Source organism: Loxodonta africana, chromosome 17, assembly GCF_030014295.1.
Source record: "Loxodonta africana isolate mLoxAfr1 chromosome 17, mLoxAfr1.hap2, whole genome shotgun sequence".
In the NCBI taxonomy this organism is placed as follows: domain Eukaryota; kingdom Metazoa; phylum Chordata; class Mammalia; order Proboscidea; family Elephantidae; genus Loxodonta; species Loxodonta africana.
In genome coordinates, this window is record NC_087358.1 from 70,414,207 (window position 1) to 70,428,479 (window position 14,273).

Consider the following 14,273-nt stretch of genomic DNA (forward strand, 5'->3'; position numbering starts at 1 on the left):
AAAAATTATTCTGAAGATTGTGGAGATGTATGCAAATTCTCCAAAAGTCCAAGAAGGAATGGATGTGGGAAATTCTGCAAAGAAGTGAAAATTGGTTTATGGTATTATTTCTATTGTATTTACTTTTGACTTTGAGTGCAAGATGCTGGTCCAAAAAAGGCTTCCACAGGCCAGCTGAGCTTCTTCTTATACGCAGGCCAACAGGCTAAAAAAAAACCCCACAAAATCCACAAAACAAAACCTGTTCTACAGGCTTCTGTACACGTAGAAGAAATATTAGATAAAGTACAGCCATTTTACATTATGTCTAGGGTACAAACCCTTTTAACATGTTTACTGACACTCTGCTGAAGTTTCCATTTCAGCTAAGCTGTTCTGTCTTAAAGGATTCCCTTGAATCAACAACTAAGGACCTATTTCCTGATGGTGGCAGAGAGTGGATTAGAAACTTTGCTTAGTGTGGTGCATCTTTATGCAATGACTCAGTTTAGGAGCTAACAATATATACTTCCTTCCTCTCACAGAAGAATGACTGCATACCTTCTATCCATGCCTTTAAAAAGATACATAAAAGCGGCATACAATATCTGTGTTAAGACTGTAGAAACAAAAGTTTTATTGGAATGTAAATAGCTATTTTAAGATTTTCTTTTTCTTTTCTCTGCTTCATTGCCTTATATATACATATACATCTGGTCATAACAGTTCTTCAACAGAACAACAGTATATGTGATGGGGGTAAGAGCAAAATAACTGCTTTATTTGTTAAGATAGAAATTCACATGTATCATTTTGTCCCAAATGATACAACGGTCTAATGCTTATTTTCGTTACAGAACTCCAAAATAATCAGATGTCACTTACTGGATTTAAGAGAAGCATTTAACACTTAAATTATAAAAAATGGTATCATTCATATTTTTATTTCAGTTATGAGAGAATGCTGTCAATTTGCAATAATTTCTAATACAAACATAGCAATAATTTTACACACTTAGAATATTCAGAAAGAGATAACTTGAGTTTTCATGCAGTTGAAAGAGAAACATGCCATTATTTTATTTTTGGAAACGCTTTATAAATAAAAACCCATGTCCAAAATAAGATATTCCATGGACACAGAATACTTGGTAACAGTTCAAGTGCCTCAGGCAACAGAAAAGTATTGTTTTGTAGTTGTTTTTCAAACCTCTCCTAGTAACAGAGTTCATCATGCTCAAAGCAGCAAAGTAACAATGTGGTTTTAACTGAACATACAAGCAACAACTGTAAAACCAAAGTTTACCATATTAATTTCCTTTATATGAAGTGGTATGGACAACCTAGTTGATACTCACCAAGGTTACAGAAACACCCAGGCTTGTCTAAGACACAAAAAGCCGACGCATGGTGAGGTGCTGAAGACAGCTCTCTTGGTTCCTAAGCACTTTAGGTGAAGTAGCCTTTGTCTTCCATTTAATAGAGCTGGCCTCCTATTACCAAAGCGTGGCAGAGACCTTCCACAATTCTGTCTTGACTTTCTGTGTCTCTCTTTGAGGAAACAGTTACCACCGGAAAACTGTTAGCAGAAAATGATCACTTGAACACTCACACAGAGCAGCTGTAAATTTCCACTCTCTCTGCTTGCTCTCAGATTCCAAGCCTTGCTTGTCTCTTCATCTGTCACAGGCAGTTCTGTTTCTGGTCAAACAAGCTTGCTTCTGCATTCTCCCTCTCGCTAACACACTCTTCTGGACGCATACAGCACAGTCACACAGTCAGCCCAGCTCCCTCCTTTTCTGCCTCCTCCCAATCGTGCAATGTCACAAGAATGTGTATAAAGCAATTAAGCTGAAGCAAAATTAAATCGCAGGGCAAAAAAAATCTAAAAACAAACAAAATTTTTTTCTCACCACTGTTTTTCCCCTGAAGTCCTATACTTGTTCATGCCTGGGGTTTGTCAGCTGATTAAACCGGACTGACCATCTTGTTTAAAAATGTAAATAAAGGTTTCTAACAAAGGCGTGTTGATCATAACATTCATCTGCTAATATGTGAGCTCCTCAGGGAAGATGCTATTCCCAAACATAATAAGAACGTGTAGCAAGTAAATACTCAAGTATTAGGAATTTAATCTTGATATTTAAAAAGCAAGGAAGATTTTTAAAATTAGAGTATTCATAATTTAATTTTGACATTGTAATTTTATAAGAACCTAATGTATTTTTCAATATGGTGTATTTTTAAACTTAGAACCAACATTTGTAATTATATAAAAGAGAAAATTATAAAGAATATATAAAAATATCGACACCGAAAGTATTAGAGTACCTTATATCATTTATATGCAAGCCAAATTATTTCATTTAAAAGCAAGTTTTTTCTCCCTCAGTATTATTGGTCGGGGTGCATAATACCTCTTCAATAAGAATTAAAGACGCTAAAGGCTATAAAAATATTATTTCCTCATTATTATTATACCCATATAACTATGGGGTAATCTATTATAATGGGGTAATAAAATTGTGGATCTCTCTGCAAGGTTTGGGGGTAGAAAGCTGAGTGGGATTGCCTCCGACAGGCTCAGATGGCATTTGCAAGATTCTTTGGAATTAGGAAGCAATGTACCTAGCCTGGAAGGTGCCCTGGTGGCACAGTGGTTAAAGTGATTTACGGCTAACTGAAAGGTTGGAGGTTCAAAACCACTACTGGCTCTGAGGGAGAAAGATGTGGCAGTCTGCTTCTGTAGAGATTTACAGCCTTGGAAACCCAATGGGGTCACTGTAGTTGGAATCAACTAGATGGCAGTAGGTTTGGTTTTGGTTTGATACCTAGCCTGGAACCCTGGTGGCACAATGGTTAAGAGCTCAGCTGCTATCCAAAAGGTTGGCAGTTCTAATTAACCAGCTGCTGCTTTGAAACCCTATGCGACAGTTCTGCTCTGTCCTATAGGGTCACTATGAGTCGGAATTGATTTAATGGCAACAGGTTTGGTTTTGGTTTTATGGGTACCTAGCCTAAGGAACCCTGGTAGTGCAGCGGTTAAGCACTTGGCTGCTAACAGAAAGGTCTGCAGTTCAAACCCACCAGCAGCTCCACGGGAGAAAGAAGTGGCAGTCTGCTCCCATAAAGATCACAGCCTTGGAAATCTTGGTTACTTCTTAACACCGAGACAAACAAGTATCAAAGATAAAATACTAGTCTTCCAATTATTCCTTCAATTAATAATTCTTTAAAAAAAATCAGAGTTTTAACATTTCACCAAAGAAGATATACAAAAGGCCAAGAAGCACATGAAAAGATGTTCAACGTCATTACCCACTGCTGTCTAGTGATTATGACTCATAGTAGCCCCATAAGACAGAGTAGAACTGCCTCATAGAGTTTCCAAGGCTGTAATCTTTACAGAAGCAGACTGCCACATCTTTCTCCCATGCAGCTGGTAGGTTCGAATGGCTAGCCTTTCAGAACACTTAACCACTGTACCACCAGGGCTCCTTTCAATGTCATTGTTGTTGATGTATGCCTTTGAGTCAATTTCAACTCAAAGTGACGCTACAGGACAGAGCGGAACTGCCCCCTAGGGCTTCCAAGGAGCAGCTGGTGGGTTCAAACTGCTGACCTTTTGGTTAGCAGCCTGAGCTCTTAACTACTTTGCCACCAAGCCGCCTCAATGTCATTAGGGAAATGCAAATCAAAACCACGACGAGACACCACATTACCACCACTACCAAAAACCAAACCTAGTGCCATCGAGTCGATTCCAACTCATAGCAACCCTACGGGACAGAGTAGAACTGCCCCATAGAGTTTCCAAGGAGCGCCTGGCGGATTTGAACTGCCAACCCTTTAGTTAGCAGCCGTAGCACTGAACCACCACGCCACCAGGGTTTCCCATTACCACCACTAGGATGGCTATTACCAGGAAAATGAAAAATAACAAGTGATGGCGAGGATGTGGAGAAACTGGATCCCTCACCCATTGTTAGTGGGGACTGTAAAATGGTGCAGCTGCTGTGGAAAACTGTGGCAGTTCTTCAAAAAGTTAAACATAGAATTACCACATGCTTAAAATTAAACATGTCTCCAAGGAAGGAAGACAGGCCTTAAATCAGTGACCTCTGCTTCTACCTGAAGAAATCAAAAAAAAAAAAAAAAAAAAGAAACAATAAATTAAACCCAAAACAAGCAGAAAAGAAACAATAAAGAGGAAAAAAAAAAATCAATGAAATTTGAAATAGAAAAGTCAATGAAACAAAAAAGCTGATTCTTTGGAAAAAGAAAATCAATAAATTTGATAAGACCTCTAGCAAGACTGAAGATTTGCTCCCACCCTGGGGAGCATGGGGAAGGTAGGTCTTTCTCTTTTTTTGAATATTATAAGTTCATAAATTTTTATATAGTCAGTATGTTTTACTCGATTACAGGCATTATTCTTTTTGATGCTGTCCTAGCCTGGGTTCCCCATAGAGCGGGGGGTTGAGCAGAAGGCTTATAGGATATTATCTTAAGAAATCCAATCGCAAGGAGCAGTAGTGAGGGAAAAGGGGAGTAAAGCAAAGGGGAAGGAAGAGTCAGTATGACATTGCATTATTAAGGGGCCACTGGCTTAATCTGTTGCACTGCACCTCCTAGAAGGCATATAAAATGCATCTCAGGACCACCCCTGGGGGCCGGAAGAGGAAGAATTTATCCACTAGCTCCCAATCCTCTGCTGCTCAAAGGACTGCCCAGCAGGGCATTAACTCCCCACATTTGGGTTTTAACTCCCCTGTACTTCAGGGCTGCACATGAATGGGTCTGGGCACTGGGTGGGTCTCATGGCAGTGTCAACTGAGAAGCCCTGGGGCAGGAGGCAAGGGGCATGCAGAATAGGCAGGACATGAAGCTCTGTCAGGTTACGCCTGCAGAGAGCTAAAATCAGACAAGTGACTCCAAGAGGATCTTCAACGCACTTAAGAGGTATCTGAAGCAGATGCTCGATTTTAACCAGTGGGAGCCCCTTCAGGATGGGTCCTGTGTCCTTGTAATACAATCTCATTAGTCTTTGAACTTCCCTTGCTTTCGGGTTCAACAAAATGTCCCTGGCTCTCCTTGTTATTTACCCTGTCCCAGATCTGGAATGAGTCATTTCTCCAAGAAGCCCTGGTTCTTTTTAATGAAGAACAGTATTTAGGAAAAATTTGGGTGCCAGGGGTACTCACTACTTCTGGGATGTCACTGCTTCTAGACATTTCAGTGGACAGTTAAGAAATTGATTTTTTTATAATCATTAATTTGTAGTAATATTTTCAGTTACAACCAGTCATTACACAGTTTTTACTTTACTTGATTTTGTATGTATATTACACTAAAAATTCTGGATCTACTAACACATTAATATAATGATGTAGTTGTTTTATCCTTCCACATACCTAATATAGATTCAAAATAACAATATCAAATTACTAACAATAAAACTATTGAATGAACTTTAAAGAATTCTTTGCAGTTAACTTCTAACCTGACTTTTAATGCAGTGGTAAGGCACAATGAGAGGCTCACCCTGTGTGGTCCTAGAGATTGACTATGCAAAGAACAACTTCAAGTCTTCTATCAAGCTCAGTTTAAGGCATTAACTGAAAGGCTGGGTGAGATTATCTGCACTATTTTTTATTTCCAGAGTGTGTATAGCTGGATTCCTTCAGTTACATTTGTGTATTCTTGTAATACTATTCCATCATCCGACCTGGTTGCACACCATTCACCCATACCCTTTTCTCAGATTTACACTTTCAAGAATAGTTCTACGTAACATCAGGCAAATTTTCGAAATATGACCAACAGTATGCTCACCCTTCGTCAAACCTGTTTATCTACTGCATCCAGCTCCAAGATTCCTGTTGGGTGCTATTGGGGAGATTCCGACTCATGGTGACCACATGCGTGACAGAGTATTTTCCACTGTCACATAGTGTTTTTCAATGGCTGATTTTTCAGAAGTGATTGCCAGGCCTTTCTTCCTATGGGTGGACTCAAACCTCCAAAAAAAAATTTTTTTTTTTTTTTTACATGCTTCTTAATCACATTTGAAGTAGCTCCTTATGGTCTAGCATCCTATGGCTCGATTATAAGTTCAACTGCCCCAAACGTATCTAATAAATAAGGCAAAAGGAAAACAGGACACTAGCAATAAATATGGAGCCCTGGTGGCACAGTGGTTAAGAGCTTGGCTGCTAATCAAAAGGTCAGCAGTTCAAATCCACTACCTGTTCCTTGAAACCCTGTGGAGCAGTTCTACTCTTTCCTATAGAGTCGCCATGAGTCGGAACCAGCTCGACAGCATCTAACAGCAAGCAGCAGTAAATACACCCACATGAAAAAAAGGGAGACATCGATGTATAATATATACTATAACCTGCTGGACAGGAAGAGCAAGGCTCCCTTCGTGGGAAGGAGAATGGGTTCCTTAGTTACTAAACCGGTTGCTCCTGGCTGTAATCTCTGGGACAATCTCCCCTGTCAACTGTCCTCCAAAATCACGTTAGAGCAGAGCAATGTGGATGGTTTCCTGACTGGGAGCTTTACTGCTAAAGTAGTTACTTGTTTTGGGGCCAATTTAGGGGCTTGGAAGTTGCCAGGGGCTGGGAAATCACAGGCCTTTATTTTTCGGGCTTTAGTGACAATACAACTACCTCAGACTCTCAGTCGGCTTGTAATCAATTTGCCTTTTGTCTTCTGCTAATCAAAGCCAGAAATGAATGAATCTGAATCCGCTGTTGTGATTTTGTCTCCAGTTGGCCTCATTGCTCAGCCCATTACTCAAGACCCCAGCTAAGCAATGTGGTTAGCAGCCGAGAGCATTAACTGTTTGCACCACCTAGGGCCTCAAATGTTTTTTATACCCAGGTTTTAAAAAAAAAAAAAAAAATCAGTTGCCTTTGAGCCAACTCTAACTCATGGCAACCCCATGAGCTGGATGCAGGGGCCAATCTACAGAAAATAGCGCCTACGGCAATTAGTTTCAAATTGTGAAACTCTCTCTCACATTCCCCAACAGCCAATAGAAACTGCTCATTAGCACCCCTCTTCAAGCAGTGCCCAGGACATGCGCCCTACCTGCCATACCTTTGTCATGCGCCTCTAATGTGCTCCAAAGGTTTTTCAATGGCTGATTTTTTAGAAGCAGATCACCGGGCCTTTCTTCTGAGGCACCTCTGGGTAGACTCAAACCTTCGACCTTTTGGTTAGTCGCTGAGCACATTAACTGTCTGTACCATCCAGGGACTCCAAACCTGGGTTGACTTGTTACCTCTCTCAGGCTTCTCCTGGGTTCTAATCACAGCTTCCACACACCTTCTTCCTCCCTGATCTTGCTCATACTAATTTAGCTCAGGACTGGGCCCACATCAGAGAGACAAATAGGCAGGTACAGTGTCTAGAAGCTCTTAAGCTCTCAGACTGTATACCCCCTATTAGCTGTCCTTTGCCATATAAGCTCATTCTTTGTCTTCTACTCAGAACTGACTTAACTCTACCCAGGTAGAATTTTGAAAAACCACATATTCCCCACTTCTGATTCTAATTCATTTGCCTGTTACTTTGCTCATTTACAGTAACATTAGCATGGGGAGGTTGGCTTAAAATGATGTCTGGAGGATCCTAACTGAGACTTCTGTTCCCCATGACTGGACCTTACTCATATCCTTGGATCACTCAGCATTTCTGACTGCAAGAAGGCAGAAATTTTACAGCTTCCTTTCCTCATCTTGCCTGCACCTTTTAAAAACACCTCTAGTCAAGTACACTCATTTATTACTTAAAACAATAAATTCCCATTTATCAGTTCTACTCATCACTCCGCTTCCCATTAATACACGTCCTTCTGTATTTCTCAACTCCCTATAGAAAAGGGTCAGTCTCCATATTTTCCCCACATTCATCGCTCCTGATCCATAACCCTGTAGTTGTCAAAGCAAATAGCAAAGTTTGTTTTTATGTTTGTTTTAATGATATGTCTGAGACTGGTAAGCAGTCCCTGGGTGGTGCAAATGGCTAAGTGTTTGACTAGTGGCCCAAAGGCTGGAAATTCTAACGCACCCAGAGGCTCCTCAGAAGAGAGGCCTAGCGATACGCTTCCAAAAGGTAACAGCCTTGAAAACCCTATGGAGCAGTTCTACTCTGCACACATGAGGTTGCCATGAGTCAAAATCGACTCAACAGCACCCAACAATAAGGCTGGTAAGGGTGCAACAAGACGAGAACTCCAGTACTTGGTTTCAGTATAAATTAATGTCTCTGCAGGAGCACTGACAATAAGCTACAAAAGCTCCAAAATATTCATATACCTTTGTACTTAGTAACAGTATCTAGAAATTTATTCTATGACAATAATAATAAACATGCAAAAAGCATACAGAGGAAAGTTCATCATATCACTGTTTTGGTAAAAAAAAAAAAAAAACAAACAGAAACAACTTAAAAGTCTAAAACCATGGGATTGATCACACTTAATCACAGCAGTACATGTGGCATGGACAATGAGCAATCAAAGCAGATGTCCTACCAACCAGCACAGTTATAGGCCATAAAGAACCTGTACGGTGGTCCCTGAAGGCTGAATCCATTCATCCCTGGAATATCAAGGTCATATTCTTTAAGAATATTCAAAGGTGGCTAACTGCCTCTACAAACAGCTGCCTCCTTTGTCATGAAACCAGAAGAACTGGATGGTACCCAGCTACCATTACTGAACATTCTGATCAAAGATTTCACAAAAGAATCCTGATCAAAGGGGGAAAAATATAGAACAGAATTTCAAATTCTCATGGACTCTAGACTTTCTAGAGCCCTGGAGGGTGGATGAACCCCTGAAACTATTGCCCTGGGATAATCTTTAAACGTTAAGCCAAAAAAATCCCCTGAAGTCATCTTAAAAACAAACAATAGTTTACTTAACTAGTAAAAAACGTCTGCATTGAGTATTACGCTTCTTTAAGAACTACCTATATGGGATCAAATTGACAACAGCAACTCGAAAGGTTAGATAAGAACCTTAGGGTACATTGAGTTTATGTCAATGGGGCAGGAACATCTAAGAAAAGGAGGGTGAGAATGGCTATGCAACTCAAAGAACATAATCAATGTCACTAAACTGTTCATGTAGAAACGTTGAATTGGCCTATGTTTTGCTGTATGTACTCTGAACAACAACAAAAGCCTGATTTAGCCTCAAAGAGGAGAGGCAATTTGGAGGAGAACTGAGGCACCCAGCTAAGAGCCAGCATAACTGTCAAACATGTAAACAAAGCCATCTTAGACCATCCAGTCCCAATTGAGTTGCTAGGTGACTGCATCGGCATAAGTAACCCCAAATAATACTAGCAGAAAAATCACCCAGCTGAGCCCAGTCCAAAATGCAGATTCACAGAACTGTAAGCAAGTAATGGTTATTGTTTTAAAACACAAAGTGTCAACGTATGGTTTGTTAAACAGCAACAGATAACTTGGACATCATCTGCAACTGTTGTGAATACTGTGTTAATTCACAAATGTCTCCAGAACCACAAATTAGAAACAAAAACAGAAAGAAAAAAAGGGGTGGGGGGTACTTGGCAGGATTGGGAAACAATATTTGGTTAAGAAAGGACCAATTGAACCCATGCTCTCTGAGAGGTGGAGCTTGACAGTTCATTTGTGTTCTCTCTTATCTACACATATCAGCTAATCAAATTTTTTCTCCCTCTTAAGTAGTGTCTTTTTCCAGGATCTGCAGGGGCCCAACCCATAAACCTTCACAGCATTTGGACTCAGCAGCCTTTTGTTTTGAAGATACAGGGGGAAAATGTGGGGACTTATGGGTGTTAATCATGAGACTGAATGTTTAGAGTTGCAGATGCATCGTGCCAGTGCTGAGCAATGGATCCCAGATGAGAAAAACTCCCACATAATCTTAAATAAGTTTTTTTTTTTTTTGTAGTTGTGATGTGCAAAGCCCTCTAAAGTGTGAGGATCCAGGACAAAGTCCCCTCTTGTCTCATCTAATGACAACACTGTGCTGCCCCCAGTTTGAGGGAGGTGGTTGAGGCCTTGTTTGGGGATTTGCCTACATCAATTGTTACGTGATGTTACAGTTCCTGAATTGTGACTCAGGAAATGTGGCAGTAGGTATTGAAATTTAAAATACACCTATCTCTTAATGCATCAGTCCCACTTTAGGGAAAACATTCTATAGAAATAAAAGCACCAATATGTTGAGTAGTTGTGCAAGGATTGGAGTCCTCGTGGCATTGTGCTTATGCGGTCAGCTGCCAACCAAAATGTTGGCAGTTTGAATCCACCAGCCACTCCTTAGAAACCCTATGGGGCAGTTCCACTCTGCCCTAAAGGGTTGCTATGAGTCAGAACTGACTTGACGGCAGTGTGTTTGGTTTTTTTGGTTTTTGTGCAAGGATGTTCATCATAAATACTGATTAAAGGAGAAAAAGTGGAAACAACTGAAACATTAATAGGAAGATTGAGAAATAAATCATGTGAACCCATCATAGCAAACATTATGGAACTGTTGAAAATTCTGTCATATCTGTATCTATTACTTTGTAGAGATTTATTTACTCTTTCATCCATTAAATATTTACTGAGCATCAACTATGGGCCTGGCACTATTCTAAGTGGACATAACAGGGAACAAGACAGGATTCATTGCTCATGGATAAGCAAACAAATAAATACATAGCATGTCAGGTGGTGGTTAATGATATGAAAAATAATGAATGTGGTCAGCGGACAGAGTAGGGAAGGAAGTGAGGAAAAGAACTGTGTGGCTGTCTGGATGAAGGGCTAGCTAGACAGAGTAAACAGCAAGTGAAGAGGTCCTGCTTCGGGTGTGTTCTTCGTGTGATCCAGAAACTTTAAGGAGAGTGAGGGGGCGGGGGCTGAGCAGGAGGAAGGGAAGCAGTGGCAGTAGGTGAGGTTTGAGAGGCGAGTGCTAGAGTTGGAGGGGCCTGAACCCCTGGTGAGGACTTTGGTTTTTACTCTGAGTGGGGTGGGAAGCCCTGGAGGGTTCTGAACTGAACCGAGGAACAACATGATCCGACTTGTGTTTTTAAAGGGAGGGTCCCTCTTGCTGTTGTGTGAAGAATAGACTAAAGGGGGCAAAGGTCTGAGCAGAGAGGAGTGAGGGGGCTGTCACAGTAATTTGGATGAGAGAGAGAGGATGGAGCTAATAGCAAAAAAGGTATCAGTCGGATTCTGGATTCCACAGATTTCCTAGCAGAACTGGATGTGGGATGTGAGCGAGAAGCCGATGGGACCCCGGCCTCCGGGCGCCATTACCAACCCGCAACTTGTAAGTAGAGCAGCATGAGCCACCTCCCCTTCTAACTGGTTTTTCTAGATGTTTTTTAGGCAATCTGACAACTTCCTGCCCAAGAGAAGAAAAACAAGAGGCTGGGGTCTGCTGCCCACAGAACCAGTTAAGACCAAATCTGGCCTGCCTGACATAGGCAAAACTATCAACCTCCATCCTCTGGGGGACCCTGGAACTTTTCTCCTGGCAGACAGAACCAAACTTTATTGGCCCAAGATTGGGGGAAGATTTCAGAAGTAAGGGGTCTGAGCCTAAGATCCAGTTTGAGAGACCATCCTTTTGGACTGAGCAAGCGCAGACGAAGGAACATCTTCTTTGGGCCAGACCAATCAATGACCTTGTTCCTTTTCCTAGGACCCTTCCCCTAGTAATACTATTTCAGCTATTGTTCAGGGAGCCATGTTGGCTACACCAGTCCCTCTGCGCTCCTTTGCTTGGCCAACCAAACAAAGCTTCTTCTTTCGCTTTCACCCCTTTGGAGTCTCTATGGCTGAGGAGCAGACCTGGAACCGTCTGGTTCCATTTTACTCGCGTCCATGGAGTAGCGCTAATGAGACTGCTTTCACAGTACTGGGAATACAGCACGATCCCATTTTTGTTCAAATAAACAACACACACACACACAAGAATATTCAAAGGCATGAGAGTACACTTATTATATATTATCAAGTTTTAAAAAGTCAAGATTCTAAATTTACTAGAGTATGAGCCCAAATTTCTTATCCCAATTTTTACGTAAACATTTCCTTCCCTATGGACATGGAAAGAATACTAAAATATGAACCTTAGTTGGATTACTGGTGATTATTTTCTTCTTGACATTCTTGCGTATTTTCCAAATTTTCTATAATGAACACGTATAGTTGGTTCTGCTACATGACATAAAAGTTCTAAAAATCACCATACTATGCAAAATCAAGTAATAAAAACTAAAAGGATTATGAGGATTACGGGGGTGGGGCGAAATACTCAAAAACTTGTCAGTGACCCACAAAAAAAGGTAGGTATCTAATTATAACAGCAGCAGTTTCACAATAAGTTTTATACATGTTAAATGGTTAAGAAATACATAAATACTACAATAAACATAGCACTTTACCTTAAAATAGGCCTGAAATTTGATTGTGGAAGTGGGTGTTGGAAGGGCTGCAGTTTGGGAATTATTGTGAAGTGGTGGAAGGAGGGTTTTCTGACAACATCTGGAGAGCTGTTAGCACCTAATGTGTGTGCCTGTGGCTCATCACACACAGGGTACACTGAGGTAGCTGGTGGATGTCCGAGGTGCCCTTGAAGGTTTTGTGCACTCCTTTGTGGCTTGGTATGGCTGAGTAGTTTTCTGTGTTCAGATACTATTTCTCGCGAATGAAGCTGCACAAAAGCAAACGGCAAATGTGCATTAAGATCAAATTGTTCCCTAATATATTATCCATGTTTTCAAAACAAGTATGGTAGCAGAACTGATTTTGTTACTGTTACCATCATAAATTTTTTTTTTTTTTTAATGTATATGTTACAGTATGCTAAAACCTATTGTGGACCTATCGCTACAATTTGCTCATTTAGGTAACCACAGACTTACCTATTTATTTATTGAGTGGCATTTACCTCTTATTCCTACTGTCTTTTTTCTTCCCTTCTCGTTCATGCTTTTGTTTTTCTATTTTCCTCTGTTTCTAAAAACCACAGGGTAAATATAAAATATCACAGCCACACCTTCAGGTAGCCAGGAATAGCACGTGATTTACTCTTCTAGGGTTATGTCCAAAAAGGGAACCCCAAGGCAAAAACAAATCTCTGTCCATCTTCTCTCTTAGGAGCTTGTTATACTGCCCACCTGTCATGAGATGTCTCTAGCTCTTCCTCCTCGTCATTCCCATTTCAAACATAATTAACCCTGTGGCCTTGGAAGTTGCTTAAAGATATTGAAATCACTTTCATTTCTTATCCAACTCTGTTATCGCCAGATAAAAGCAGAATAGTGAAGAAATGCCATAGGGGAAATGCTTTAGCGTCTCCAAGTTGCAGGGAGAAGAAAGTTAATTGACAGATGACATCCACATTTCCAATTGCCCATTAATTGCTAATCCTTTGCCAAATTTCCTAACCCTGGTGGCATAGTGGTTAAGTGCTACGGCTGCTAACCAAAAGGTCAGCAGTTTGAATCCACCAGGCACTCCTTGGAAACTCTATGGGGCAATTCTACTCTGTCCTATAGGGTCGCTATGAGTCAGAATCAACTCGACACGGAGTTTGGCTTTGGCTTTTGCCAAATTTGGAAATCTTTATAAGGTCTTCTCATTAACTTCAACAGGATAACAAAGCTTAGTTACGCTGGTTTCTCTCTTAGGCCACTCTGCTTCTTATCTCCTGTTTTTTTCAGGAAGGGGGAAGTTGAATAACACAAATTAGGTGATACCCCTACTCCCCACCACAAAAGGGTAGTATTAAGATTACAGTTCTAACACTGGCTGTATCTTCGGAAACACCACAGCAGTCTCTTAAAGCCTAGGACTTCGTTCCTTTTCTCCATTTCCAAGGCTAGTTGGGCCCCCTGCTGGCACTTGGCTGCAGTAGCTGCAGCAATACTTAGCCCACAGAGATGAGACCTCTGCTAGTCCAAGGACAGACTGCCTTCTTTCCCTAATGCCAAGATATTATATATCTGTATTATAGGCATATAGCAACAAGTATATATATGCCTTCAGAGACCATACTATACATATATATATATACATATATATATACCCAACCCAGTGCTGTCGCGTCTATTCCGACTCATAGCGATCCTATAGGACAAAGTAGAACCACCCCACAGAGTGTGTATATGTATATATACATATATATATATATATATACCCTTGTGTGATAAGCGTATCTGAAAATTCCATGAATCAAAAGGCAAGTATCACAGGCCAGAGTGTTTGGAATTAAACAGACCCAGGTTTGA

At 40.7% G+C, this 14,273-nt stretch overlaps 1 protein-coding gene across 7 annotated transcripts in view; it reads right to left on the reverse strand.

Moving 5' to 3' along the window:
• The window catches only part of CAB39L (calcium binding protein 39 like), a 195,727-nt gene that overhangs the window by 125,825 nt on the left and 55,629 nt on the right, over nt 1-14,273 (reverse strand). The window contains exon 3 of one of the 7 annotated variants that reach the window (XM_064270158.1): nt 12,426-12,694. The exons of 5 other annotated variants lie outside the window; for them this stretch is intronic. The gene's annotated coding sequence lies outside the window, so the exon portion shown is untranslated. Of the gene's footprint in view, nt 1-1,337; nt 2,173-12,425; nt 12,695-14,273 lie in introns of those variants that run through there. One more of the 7 variants, XM_064270159.1, reaches the window with a different exon arrangement.